General features: G+C 40.1%; 1 protein-coding gene across 1 annotated transcript in view; it reads right to left on the bottom strand.

Annotated features, from left to right (window-relative positions):
• tcf4 (transcription factor 4) overlaps positions 1-14,200 on the bottom strand; it is a 121,231-nt gene extending 107,031 nt beyond the window's left edge. Inside the window, exon 1 of the mRNA XM_029445534.1 lies at positions 14,142-14,200. The gene's annotated coding sequence lies outside the window, so the exon portion shown is untranslated. The remainder of the gene's footprint in view (positions 1-14,141) is intronic.
• Positions 14,201-14,921: the final 721 nt, after the last annotated feature.

The raw sequence follows: 14,921 nt of genomic DNA, 5'->3' as shown, positions 1-14,921 counted from the left end.
TGTAGGTAGGTAGGTAGATATATATACTGTAGGTAGGTAGATACTGTGGGTAGGTAGATATATACTGTAGGTAGGTAGGTAGGTAGATATATACTGTAGGTAGGTAGGTAGGTAGGTAGATACTGTAGGTAGGTAGGTAGGTAGGTAGATACTGTAGGTAGGTAGGTAGGTAGATATATACTGTAGGTAGGTAGGTAGTTAGATATATAATGTAGGTAGGTAGGTAGGTAGGTAGATACTGTAGGTAGGTAGGTAGGTGGATACTGTGGGTAGGTAGATATATACTGTAGGTAGGTAGGTAGATATATATACTGTAGGTAGGTAGGTAGATATATATACTGTAGGTAGGTAGGTAGGTAGATATATATACTGTAGGTAGGTAGGTAGGTAGATACTGTGGGTAGGTAGGTAGGTAGATACTGTGGGTAGGTAGATATATACTGTAGGTAGGTAGTTAGGTAAGTACAAACCCCAGTTCCAATGAATTTGGGACGTTGTGTAAAACGTAAATAAAAACAGAATACAATGATTTGCAAATCCTTTTCGACCTATATCAATTGAATACACTACAAAGACAAAATATTTACTGTTCAAACTGATAAACTTTATGTTTGTTTTGCAAATATTCACTCATTTTGAATTTGATGCCTGCAACACGTTCCAAAAAAGCTGGGACAGAAGCATGTTTACCACCGTGTTACATCACCTTTCCTTTTAACAACACTCAACAAGCGTTTGGGAACTGAGGACACTAATTGTTGAAGCTTTGTAGGTGGAATTCTTTCCCATTCTTGCTTGATGTACACTGTAGTAACACATGCAGAATGTGGCTTGGCATTGTCTTTCTAGAATAAGCAGGGACGTCCCTGAAGAAGACATTGCTTGGATGGCTGCATATGTTGCTCCAAAACCTGTATTTACCTTTCAGCATTAATAGTGCCTTCACACATGTGCATGTTACCCATGCCATGAGCACTAACACACCCCCATACCATCACAGATGCTGGTTTTTGAACTTTGCGCTGATAACAATCTGGATGGTCCTTTTCCTCTTTAGCCCGGAGGACACGACGTTCATGATTTCCAAAAACTATTTGAAATGTGGACTCATCAGACCACAGCACACTTTTCCACTTTGCTTCAGTCCATCTCAGATGGGCTCAGGCCCAGAGAAGGTGTTGTTGATATATGGCTTTCGCTTTCCATGGTAGAGACTTAACTTGCACTTGTAGATGTAGCGACGAACTGTGACAATGGTTTTCCAAAGTGTTCCTGAGCCCACGTGGTAATATCCTTTACAGAATGATCTCGGTTTTTAATGCAGTGCCGCCTGAGGGATCGAAGGTCACGGGGATTCAATGTTGGTTTTCGGCCTTGCCGCTTACGTGCAGAGATTTCTCTGGATTCTCTGAATCCTTTGATAATATTATGGACTGTAGATGATGAAGTCCCTAAATGACTTGCAATTGTAAGTTGAGAAATGTTTTTCTTAAACTGTTGCACTATTTGCTCACGCAGTTGTTCACAAAGTGGTGAACCTCACTCCATCCTTGCTTGTGAATGACTGAGCCTTTCGGGGATGCTCCTTTTATACCCAATCATGACACTCACCTGTTTCCAATTAACCTGTTCACCTGTGGAATGTTCCAAACAGGTGTTTTTTGAACTTTCCCAATCTTTTGTTGCCCCTGTCCCAGCTTTTTTGGAATGTTTTGCAGGCATCAAATTCAAAATGAGTGAATATTTGCAAAACAAACATAAAGTTTATCAGTTTGAACAGTAAATATTTTGTCTTTGTAGTGTATTCAATTGATATAGGTCGAAAAGGATTTGCAAATCATTGTATTCTGTTTTTTATTTACATTTTACACAACGTCCCAACTTCATTGGAATTGGGGTTTGTAGATAGGTAGGTAGGTAGATACTGTAGGTAGGTAAGTAGGTACCACCAAACTGCTCAACCGACTTCAAATCATCCAAAACGCCGCTGCCTGGATCACGACCCGCACCAAATCCTTTGAACACATCACTCCCATTCTCCTGAAATTACACTGGCTCCCTGTTCAATCCCAGATCAACTACAACAACCTTCTGCTCACCTACAAAGGCCTCCACAAACTCGCCCCCACCTACCTATCTGACCTCCTTCAGGAGTATACCCCTCGCACTCCCTCCGCTCATCCTCACTTGGTCTACTGACAATCCCCACATCACGCCTCAGCCCCATGGGTGCCAGGGCCTTCAGCTGCACTGCTCCCAGGCTCTGGAACTCTGTCCCTCCACACATCCGACAATCCGACAATTACAACATTCAAATCCCACCTCAAAGCTGACTTGTTCAAACTGGCCTACTCTCTGTAGTTACTTCTCCTCTTTTTTATTTCTTGCTTTCTTCATGTGTCTCCACCATATCTCTGGTGTTCTGCTGTTTTTAATCTCTTTTATTTTGTAAGTTGTCCTTGGGTGTCTTGAAAGGCGCCTCCAAATAAAATGTATTATTATTATTATTATTATTATTATTATTATTATTATTATTAATAATGTATATACAATTCAATAATAAAGCCAATCAGGACGAACTATGGTCTAAGCAACTTCATTACTATTTCCCTCCATGTCAACAGTCTTTGAATCGCCCTTGTTTTTTTTTTCTTCCTGGACTTCAACCAGCTGTTGGGGGCTTGTACTTCCTGCTGCAATGCCATTGGTCAGAAAACAGCCAATGGGGACAGGCTCGGAGGACAGACAAAATGAAGTGATGATGAACACACACACACCCTGAGTAACCAGATTCCACTGTAAAGCCCAGGCACCGTCAGCCTCCCACAGGGGAGGAAGGACTGTCGCTCACACACACACGCACACAAACGCATGCAGATACACACACACATGCACACAGTCATGCCTGTATTGCATTTTGCATTTTTAAAGAGAGAGGCAGAGACAAAGAGAGGGAGAGGGAAAAAAAGAGAAAAAGGACTGGCAGAAAATGAGAAAGAAAGATAGAGAAGAGGTAGATGGAAAAAGAAAAAGTATATATGATCTATTTTACAATTGTGTTGTGAACTAAAACATAAAAAAAAAGGAAGGCCTCATGCAAAGACATTTTTATTCATTTACACTCACACCTAAGAGGAAATTCTAAGCAGGAGGAAATTGACAAATGCTAAAGATTTTTAAACCACTCGTACGTGCCACTTAAGAACGGATATTCTCTCAAGTGGCTTAGGCCCACTCCTGTCGTCTGTGGAAATAAAAAGATTGAACTCAGAACTGTAACTTAACTTTGAACAACATAAATCAATTAGTCAATCATATTTTGTTTATACAGCCCAATATCCCAAATTACAAATTTGTCTCTGGGGGCTTTACAGACTGTACAGCATACGACACCCTCTGTCCTTAGACTCATGCATCGCACAAGGAAAATAAAATACAATTAAAGAGGGAAAATGGAAGAAACCTCAGGGAGAGCAACTGAGGAGGGATTCCTCTCCCAGGACGGACATACATGCAATAGATGTTGTGTGTTGAGAATAAACAACAAAGTTAAATTACAACTTAGACAATCCACAAATTATCCTTCCCTGCCACTGCATGAAGAAACAACCTCAGCTCACCTCCACATGGATGATCAAACACTGTGACCACTCAGGCGTATTAAATCTCAAGAGGATATATACGTTGGGGAAGAGAAAATAGCAAATGAAAAAATAGAGATGAGGACAGCAGCCTCTCTGCAGCCTCTTGACGCGTCTGAGAGCTGTGGAGGTCAGAGTTCAGTGTGTTTGGAGAGCCCCTCAGAGTGTTTGAGGACCAGCTCATTGAGGACTGATGAGGAGTGAACAGGAAGCTGCTGAATGACACTGCTGCTGTTTCAAGTTGAGATTTTAGTCATGTAGATAAATGGTGAGTCGAGCAGCGGAGCTTTGATTATTCACACTCTGCTGATATGATGTCCACTGTTCATATGATTCACATTGTGGAATTTCCATACTGTTAAATCCCATGCATGCCTTGTGCATGTGTGTGTGTGTGTTTAATATAAATGCGTGTGTGTGTGTGTGTGTGTTTAATATAAATGCGTGTGTGTGTGTTTAATATAAATGTGTGTGTGCAGCGTCTTTAATAGGTAAATGCAGCTTCTGAGCTTCTCTGAAACCTTGCAGAGCTTCAAAACGAAGCCTTCAGCACTTTTTACTGACTGAAGTGTGATTATGTGTGAGTGTATGTGTGTGTGTGTGTGTGTGTGTGTGTGTGTGTGAAGGGTTAAAGGCTTTTTTTTCATGTTGCATTTCACCAGAACCTCACATCCAGACTGCTGCTGCCTCAGCTGTAGCTGCCGGCCCACGACTAACCTACTGATCTGTGAGGTGATAACTGGATGACAGGCATGCTTTGGTGTGTCTGAGAGAGTGTGTGTGTGTGTGTGTGAGTGTGGGTGAGTGTGTGTGTGTGTGTGTGTGTGTGTGTGTGTGTGTGTGTGTGTGTGTGTGTGTGTGTGTGTGTGTGTGTGTGTGTGTGTTTGCAGCCAACACAGTGGCTTTTGCTTGAACGACTTTAACGACAGAGTGTGAGAGAAGAGAAGAATTGAAAGAGGGAGGGAGATGATGAAAAACAGCAAGATAAGAAGATATAAAGAGTGAGAGAGAGAGAGAGAGAGAGAGAGAGAGAGAGAGAGAGAGAGAGAGAGAGAGAGAGAGAGAGAGAGAGAGAGGAAGAGAGAGAGGGGATGAGCGACAGTAAAAGATGGTGGTAATGTGTGTGGGTGTGTGTGAGTGTGTGTATCTGCGTTTTGAGTTTGAGAGTGATAGGGGAAGATCATCTTCTCCCATCCCTTCATCTAGGTGCTTTGGGTTCTTCTGCTTATGTAGACAGAATGTCCCTTTAGTTAGCAGCCATTGAGAAGCCATGTGTGTGTGTGTGTGTGTGTGTGTGTGTGTGTGTGTGTGTGTGTGTGTGTGTGTGTGTGTGTGTGTGTGTGAAGGGGGGGTTGAGCTGGCTGTATAATAAACTCCCCTTTCTGCTGTGGTTACAGGAGTTGATACTCACAGCAGCAGTGAAGCCACAGAAACCCCCATAAAATGAGGGATGAACAACATACTGATGATTAGCAGCACTCGAGATACAAATCTCAGGCCTCAAGGGTGGCGCAACAGAAAAGGTCATGGAGTCATTTATATCTAAGTGGTTCAACCTCTAAGAAATTAGATCAGAGATCAGTTCTTGTTGAAAAGAGAAACGTTTGTCCTGCAGATGGCACTAGTGAGAAGGTCAAGAGGTCAACAAAATCATTAGGATATATGAGGATCATGAATATTTACAGCATCTCATCAAAATCCATTGAGTAGTTTCTGAGACATATATAGATCAAAAGACATGTAGCCTGACCAATCGTCCAACGGTATAATCTTAATAGCTCCGGCTGAACAATTCCTCATCTAAACAACAACATCCAAAATGACCCTGATCAGTTACTGCTGCACCTTCACATTAAAAGCATTTAACTGGCCAAACGTGTTGACTTTTATAATCGTTACCGTACATCAAAAATCATAATTTTGGGCATTATTTTGATTCTGGATCAGATTAAGATTTTGCAGGGAGTAAGTCAGCCAGGTAACCAACTACCTTTACTTTCACTGTTTGCAGACTCATGCCATATGCAGCAACACCAGATCAAGGTTTATCACAGAATGATGGAAAAGGGCCAATTAATGCCTGATTTCTTAATAAAAAAATTCCAAATGTCTGTTTTGTTGTCCCTAGTATTCTGGGACCTGCAAACCGTATTTGCCACCAGTGTGTTGCCAAATCAACCAGGACGGGAATCTTAAAGTTTGTCACTTAAGTGAATAGATGGAGTCAGGTTAGTCTCGTGTAAATACATGAAGCAAGGGGAAAACGCTCTGTACAAACTTAAAAAACACACCTTTCAACATCTCTAAAGCTCACTAATTAACATGTTGTATCTAATTAGTTTAATCAATATGCAAACAGTGACATAAAAACGACAGATTGTGGTTTAATGGGGAGTTGTGTGCTGGAACGAACAGTTTAAGCCGCGTTCAGATCGACTTGAGGCATGTGTGTAAAAACGCAGCCGTCTCCTTCATTTGAATTAGCAAAACAACTCAGGATTGTCCGGCAAAAAAAGGTGAACCTCACTGCAGCAACATTTCAGCTGGCAAGGCGTTGGTGGTTTACGCTTTAATGTGAATGCTGTGTTTCTACTGTTACTCTCAATTGTTAAAGATAAAATAGTTGCCGCTGTTCCAGTATCATTACAAACTATTGTGCAGTGTTTTTGCATTTGATAAGCCTTCAAATTCAAAGATTTGTTTCTCAAACTTGACGTTCTGGATTGTATTTCATTGTCTCCCCGGTACCTGAAACAACAACCCACCAACACAGCCAATGAATGCCAACTCATCCTTCTGCTCAGTACTTCAGTGCAGCATCCTCACTGTCACAACACAATTAGGGAGCCCTTAAAAGTGGTTGTTTTTACTTCTCTGTTTATGTACGAGTTAAAACAACTCTACTCATCTAACTATTGGAAAGTTAGCAAATTAGCATTTTCCTGAATTTCTGAATTATTTCTTAATTAGTTTTGGCAACTAAAACCACTTGGTTCAGGTTTGGAAAAAATGGTGGTTGTGGCTAGGAGATGAGATTTAAACAGCAATCTGTGGTGTCAATGTCAGACACTTTGTTTACCTCCCCAGTCACCTCCCCATCCCCCCCAAGAGGTTTTGTGTGGCTATAACAATGTCAAGCTGGGTCCTCCTCAGGAACAACAGTCATTATTCACATGACCACTTGACAGGAAAATGGAAACATAAGTTGTTTTTGACATTTGATCAAATTGTTTTTCTAATGAGAACAGCTTCACCCTCGCAAAAACTACCATATCTCCCTGACAGGTGTAGAAATGCTCATGACATGTGATAACTGAGCTTTGAAGTAACTGTCATTTCAATTACAGTGTGAAACTCTGTAATGTGCAGCATCACTCAAACATATGTAATGCAATTCTGCTACAAAATATACAGTATACTGTGAGTGAAAATAAAGATTAAGGAATACTGTCTAGTACCTTTAGTGCACAAAGGAACCACATTAAAATATGCATATTTGTATAGATGTAGTTTTACATGCAACTTCAAATTACAACACACAAAGAAAAAAGACAACAATTAAGAAAATGCTAAAATATCTTCAGCTAAATAAAAAAAAGGTTGTTCCTGATGTCACATGTAATCAAACAACAGTCCTCTTCCATCCCTGGTGTTTTCAGTGTATTCATGCCACCTTCAACCAGCAGACGATGGCTTTTGAAGGGTGTTTGGGTGTTTTTAGGGGAGCAGAGTGAGCTGTTTGGGGGGTTGGGCTTGTACATTGGCAGGAGGCCACGTTTCCCAGCCCCCACCACCCATTTACAGCTTGTAGAGAATATGCAGTCGGACCCAGTCAGCTTTCCAGTTTACACTGGATACAAGCAGTAATACAAATTGGTACTACTACCGAAGTAGAAAGGCTCTCTGTGCAGAAAATAAACATTGAAGTGTTCTGCTGGACGGAAATACCCCCGGACCAAACTATTGCACCGTCCATCTATTCATTTTTAATACTAAAGAACAACATTTAAAAAAATGACACAGCAATTATAATATGACACTTAGCCTCTCTAATAAAACCAGTGCTAACAGAAATATCTAAATGTCAATCAAACCAAAGTTAAAGATAACAAATCTTGCAAAAATTGTACATTTATGCAAGATAAAAAACAGTAAGCAACATTAATGAACTTGCACCAGACAGGGATTAACCTTTTCAAAACCAAATAAATTCTGGATTAAACTGGATTAAAGCCAAAAGAATTGAAGTTTATTTCCTTTTCACTATGTGACAGCAAAACTCCCCAATGAGACTGAGAAAATGCTCTGCTTAATACGTATATTTAACAATGAATGAATGAATGATGGAGGGTTAGATGACGGGACAGAATTAAGTAAAAAAAAAAAAAGATACAAAAAATAATAATAAAGAAACAGAAAACAAAGAAACATTCATTGTGAATTATGCTACATTCACACTAATGCTATGTTCACACTACGAGCGACAAAAGCAACACAATGGCAAAGCGTAGCTAGCAACTTTGTCACTGAGTCGCCTTTGAAGTGTTGCTCAGGCCCTCGTTGACTTGTCATTAAATAGCAATACGCTTTTTCCCAATTTCTTAGAGGAACGGAAGAGGGGAGAGAGAGAAGAGGACTGGAGACGGTGAAATTAAAATTAAGTCTTTTTATTTGTCCAACTCTCTTTTAAGGGATTTCAATAGGTTTAGGGGTTGTGCCCATTAATGGCTGTTTCCCAGGTTGGTGTAACAACAAGCTTTGTGGGTGAAAGCAAGAATGGATGAGATCGAGATATTTGTGCGTAATTCTTAAACCGACATAAGTCTTTGATCGACGTGACAAACATAAACTGCTCCGAGCAACCACTTTGACTGAAAAGGATCAGAAAGGTTTCATCAGTCAGTGCTGATTGTTTAGGGTACACTAACCCCCCCAAAAGGAAATGGAAAAATATCAACACAATGTCAGACCAAATAATGAAGTGAAAATGAAATGAAAATCCAATCCAGATTATCCCGCTTAATGTTTTGGATCTCAGCTGGAGGAAATGTGCAGATTTGTGGTTGTGATTGAGCAGGATAACAACATTATGGTGTGTATATTAAAAAAGTTAAACATTATAAATCACTAAACTAAACTGAAGCCAAAATGTGTATCCAAAATATCCCCCAAAACTCCAATGCTACAAATGCATTTGATTTGGTCAGAGAGTTGTGGAATAAACTGGGGTCATTGGGAATCTTTCCGCTGTTAGCACGTGAGCTCATCCTCCCCTCTAAGTGTTTTTTTTCTTTCACTAACGGCAGAGGATGAAGCCAGAGGATTTTGGACTTCAGCCCAGCATGTAAATTTATCTGCCATTTCCAAACAATTTCCATCAGGAGCCATTCAGACTGTGTAACAGGGTAATTTGACAGCAGCCCAGTAGGAAAGTGGCCAGTGAGGCAGTAATGTTTGATTTATTTCACATTTTTGTCCTCTACAGTTTGCTGTAGCCTCACAAAGGCCACAGCTGGATATGAGAGGTGGTTATAAATAAAAGATCAGCAAGTGAGGTGATAAATGGATAGATGGAATAATGGAGGAATGGATGGATGGATGGATGGATGGATGGATCAGAGAATGATCACCTCACACAGGGATTTCTCAATGATCAAATGAATACAGTAAATGCTTGTATAGTGAATAAATGAGTGATCAGATGGATGGATTTGTCAGTGAGTGATTCGAACGACAAATGGCAATCGCCAAATGGATGATGGCGACAAATGGACTGATGAAAGGACACATTCAAATGAATTTGTGAATAAATGAGTGTTAGGATGGAGGGATGGATCGACAGTAGGCTGAACTTTAAATGAATAAACGAACATACCACCTAACATGAATTAACTAATGATTGAGGGAATACATGGATGGATGGATGAACCACCTAATGAGAGAATGCATGTATTATTGAATGAGTGAGTGATGGGACCGGCCAACTGGCAGGTGGCTGAACACAAGAAAGGAATAAATGAACAAGCCACATAAAGAATACAAGCAAATAAATTATCAACCAGTGAGTGAGTGAGTGAATGTGTGAGTGAGTGAGAGAGAGAGAGTGAGTGTGTGAGAGAGAGAGCGAGAGAGTGAGTGTGTGAGTGAGTAAGTGAATGAGAGAGAGAGAGAGAGAGAGAGAGAGAGAGAGTGTGAGTGTATGAGAGAGTGAGTATGTGAGTGACAGAGTGAGTGAGAGAGTGAGTGAGTGAGTGAGTGAGAGAGAGAGTGAGTGAGTGAGTGAGAGAGCGAGTGAGTGAGTGAGTGAGTGAGTATGTGAGTGAGAGAGAGAGTGAGTGTGTGAGTGAGTGAGTGAGTGAGTGAGAGAGTGAGTGAGTGAGTATGTGAGTGAGAGAGTGAGTGTGTGAGAGAGTGAGTGAGTATGTGAGTGAGAGAGTGAGTGAGTGAGTGAGTGAGAGAGTGAGTGAGTGAGAGAGAGAGTGAGTGAGTGAGTGAGAGAGAGAGTGAGTGAGTGAGTGAGTGAGTATGTGAGTGAGAGAGTGAGTGTGTGAGAGAGTGAGTGAGTATGTGAGTGAGAGAGTGAGTGAGTGAGTGAGAGAGAGAGTGAGTGAGTGAGTGAGTGAGTATGTGAGTGAGAGAGTGAGTGAGTGAGTGAGTGAGTGAGAGAGAGAGTGAGTGAGTGAGTGAGTGAGTATGTGAGTGAGAGAGAGAGTGAGTGTGTGAGTGAGTGAGTGAGTGAGTAAGTGAGTGAGAGAGTGAGTGAGTGAGTATGTGAGTGAGAGAGTGAGTGTGTGAGAGAGTGAGTGAGTATGTGAGTGAGAGAGTGAGTGAGTGAGTGAGTGAGCGAGAGAGAGCGAGAGAGAGAGTGAGTGAGAGAGTGAGTGATTGGTCAGATGGATCAATGGATTGATGACTGAACAAATTAATGAAAATAGTGACTCAAGAAATGGAAAAAAGTATTTGAGTGAACGGATGTATGAAAACATTAATAAATCCACAAATTTAAAATAGTTTACATGACAAAACTGCTATAAAAATACAGTATGAGTGAATGATGACTTAACAAATGAATCAATGAAAGGTTGAATGCATGAAAAGATTGAACTGAAGAAGTTACTGAACAAATTTAGATATGACCAGGCATGCTCTCACTCTATGAGTGTGTGTGTGTGTGTGTGTGTGTGTGTGTGTGTGTGTGTGTGTGTGTGTGTGTGGTTGTGTGTGTGTGTGTGTGTGTGTGTGTGTGTGTGTGTGTGTGTGTGTTCACAAGGTTGTCAGGACCAAATCCTGTCCTCGTAAAGAGAGGAAAAGATCAAAACCATAAGGCAGGAAGGTCTTTTTACCCCTAATGTCTTTCAAATGCCACACTGGCATTTTTGCTTTCCTTTCCTTTCTTTCACTCTACTTTCCATCTTCTCTTCATTTACAAGGCTTGACAGTAACGGTTGCCCAGTTGCCCCGGGCAACCAACTCTGGACCAATGTCAATAATTTTGTTTGGTTTGATCGTCCCTAGTTGGCAACTACTGATAACCTGTGTACAACACTGCTGTTCATCTCCGAAATGCAAAGCGTCTTGTTAAAACAAGGACAATGGAAGGTTGTTTTTGAACATAACATTGAGACACAGACCCTCAACCCCCGGTAAAATGCTCCTTACTCAAAGTTAAAAATGGTTACAGGTTCACTGAAATTAAATTAAATTTCTCTTTCACTCCTCCATGTTTACAGTTGTGTGTTGCTGAGAGCTCTGCGCTCCTGTGGGGCAACGACCAAGACCACGTCGTTAAATCTGTCAAACTGGGCACGAGGAGGCAAAAACATTCCGACGTTATTCTTTTTATCGGCACGTCGCGAAGCGTCCCAGATGCTACGTTGGTTGTCTTCCACTATGACACACTACACGATTAACACAGCAATCGATGCACCTGACGCTCGCTTTCATTCCCAACGCACCATGTCTGTCGCCTTGCCCCATTATCATGAACAGATCCCAATATAACAACTCTTCTGATGGTGGATTGTAAGAAGTGGACGTTGTCACCGTGACATCACCGATTGGGTTGTGGACTACTGTTTTAAAGCCATGAGTTTAGCGTTTTGACTGTCGCCATCTTGTTTTTTGGAAGCAGAAGTGACACAAGAGGGTGAAGCTAAGTACAAACGAACGCTGAACAAGACATTTTTAGGCGACCAAAATGTTACAATTATCTTTCATGAACTGAAAACACACGGTGAAAGGGTTAAAATTCTAAAACGAGTGTAAATCACAAAAATTTTAAAATGCCTAAATCATGTTGCATGACCCCAGACTTTTTAAAGACTGAGCATTGATGTGACTTGCATGCAGTTTTATTCAAGTATAATTACATCTTGAAAGAAATCTACCAAAGCTACAACCTTTGCTGTATTCACTCACACTCTTAAGTGTTGTATAGTAGTGTATACTTGTAACACAAGTATTATTAAAGTTTTGCTGCAACTATGAACGGAAGAAAATAAAATAAAATCAAACTTCTGTATATTTGAATTATTTAGCAGGTAAATAAGGTAATCTAATTCCCCTGATATGAAACTCAAATAATGTGCAGTGCGAAAGGAAATGTGACAGCCTTCATATATTCATCATAATCTGCAACATCTTTTATCATAACTTTGATTTTCAAAGCACGGAAATGCACTTCTTTGATTTCCTTTAATTAATAGATGTTCAAGACTAAAAGAAAAGTAAATCCATAACATCAGCGTCAGTCAACTTGTCCAACAGCCTGCGCTCATATGTGATTTCTTCCTTTCAAAAACCAGAAGGAGGTCATCGAATTACAGCGAGCACATCAAGTCTCTCTCTGTTTAATATTCCACCAGCAGAATCAAACACCAACATCTGTATATTCTCTTAATTATCAACGTGCATCTTCTCATGGATGCATATGGTCCATGAGAACTGAGCGGGAAGATTACAGTGCATATTCTAAACCCAGCTATTACCAAAGTCCCCAACACCTGGCGCCACCACTGACGATAAATATTCCTTTAAAAAGAATTATACTTGAAGTTAAAATGAGTAATTATTTGTTTTATGAAGTTGGGAAAATGTGGGGAAGTTAGGAATCTCTCTGGAAAACATAAAAATATAAAAACATGTAACAGCTGTTGTTTTTAGTAGATGTGAGGATGATTGACACATAAGAAGCTCGATAATAAAACAACCGAATCACCTGTTGTGCTGCATGATGATTTAAAGAGACCTGAAAAATTGCAGCCAACAATAAGTCAAAGATTACTTTGAAGCTACATTGATTCACTCTTTATATTACTAATAAAATGACAAATGAAATGGATGGAACTTGTTGTGACGTTACCACAAATAATGGTCGGCGATTTTTATCCTCTTTTAGCTAAATGTTTTGGTCAGTCCGCTAACTCATCTCATCAACCCGCCAGATATTCTTCTAGTGTTGCAGGAATATTGTACTTATATTCATAAGGTGGACACAAACTAGACAATGTTATTATGTCTGCCTAATGTGGAAATACAGATTGCTTACGGGTTAGCCATCGTTGTGAGGTGCTAATATGTTTACAAGACACTGCCACAATTTCAATTCTAAAAGAGCGTCAAATGTCCCATCAAATGTCAGGATTTGATTTAAAACCCTCATGTGACTAAACCCCCATCAATTCACTGGGACATACATCACACTCACACTTCACATGCTAAAGACGCTCTCACTTCTCCTTCACTGCGGCGTAACTCTGTGTCATACTTTAAATTAGGACTCAATGGCAAACATTTTATCTATCTGTTCTATTGTATCTATTACAACTAAATAGGCTGCAATTGGGTGTGATACATTGGTCATTTTAAAAAGCACCAATTAATACCGAAACAGAAAAACAATTATATGAAGTCATTAGGAACACATTTATAGACAAAGTCATGAAAAAATGTAATGATAGGATAAAGCAGCTGTGAGATATGACAAAAGGTTTAGGCCTGGGTCTGGGGGAACTGCAGGTGATAGGATGAGGGCAAAGGTCACCTGTGTCATCCTCAAACACTTCCAATAATCAATAACAAACACCTTTTAGTGAGGAAACTAAAAGTGGCCAAGCTAACAAGCTACATGCTAATTTAGACGAAAATAAATAATGTAGGCAATTAGCAACATGCTAATTTCCCTCTCTATGCCATGTTATGCAAAGGCAGCAGGGTCACTTTAGTTCTGTCTATATTGGTTCTGGAAACTGAAACACAACCCAGATACTTTCTGCAGGATGTCAGCGTTCTGTGTGCTCGGTGACTTGAACCTGTTTCCTGCCGTCTACTTCTGGTGAGGGATGAAGAGTCAGGTGCTTAAATCCCTCATCCCTAAAACGAATATCCTCTACCACTGAGCACAGATCAAATCCAAACAGGGTTTGCTCTCTCTTATCTCTATGTTCATCACTTTGACACGCTCTGCTTGAATGAAAGAACAACAGTTACAGTGGGACTGACCTGGTGGCAGTGCTGGTTGGACTCTCTGCCATACGAGTACAAACTCCTCTCTGTTTTAGCTGCTGGAGGACGACAAGAAAAGAAGGGAGTAATTAGCAGAGGAAGTCATCTCAACAACATTTTTTAATCTATTCATCCGTTCTTAAATTGATTCATTTTTCATTTGACCACAATAACTATTAAATGTTAAGTTTCATCCACTGCTGATGGAAAATGGGGCGACATAAAATGGCCAATGGCAGGAAGAACAATGATTGACTTCATTCATTCATAATTCATTCTTTCTTTCTTTCTTTCTTTCTTTAATCCCTGTTTATTCATATAAAGGATGATTAATTTACACTGTGTTTAGATAACACACTAAAATACACATGACAGAAAAGAGCCAAAGCCAGTATTTTATGATCAGAGTCTTCACAGTGTGTGTTCTGTATGTTTTCTGCTCACTGTTCTCACAGCGCAACAAAACAGACATCTGAATATGTAATATATAGAAAACTCTTTAGGCTATAAGATCCAGCTTTGAAAACAGTAACAACACATTCACACACCACGTTCTTTTAGGTGTAGATTAATGTTCTTTACATGAACTAAAAAAACTAAATATGAGACAATGTATACAGCTTTTAGTATCATCTAGAAAGAGGACACACATCTCAGATTACTGTTGATGTTATAAAAGTGTCTGTAATGTTTTATGGCAGAACATCCCTCATCACCTCAAGACATCCTTATACCACATCAACCCTTCTAAAGGTTTACCATTCACAGTGCTGCGCT

Source organism: Cottoperca gobio, chromosome 12, assembly GCF_900634415.1.
Source record: "Cottoperca gobio chromosome 12, fCotGob3.1, whole genome shotgun sequence".
Lineage (NCBI taxonomy): Eukaryota > Metazoa > Chordata > Actinopteri > Perciformes > Bovichtidae > Cottoperca > Cottoperca gobio.
Note: the sequence above shows the minus strand (reverse complement) of the source record. Positions and strands in the feature narration are given on the sequence as shown.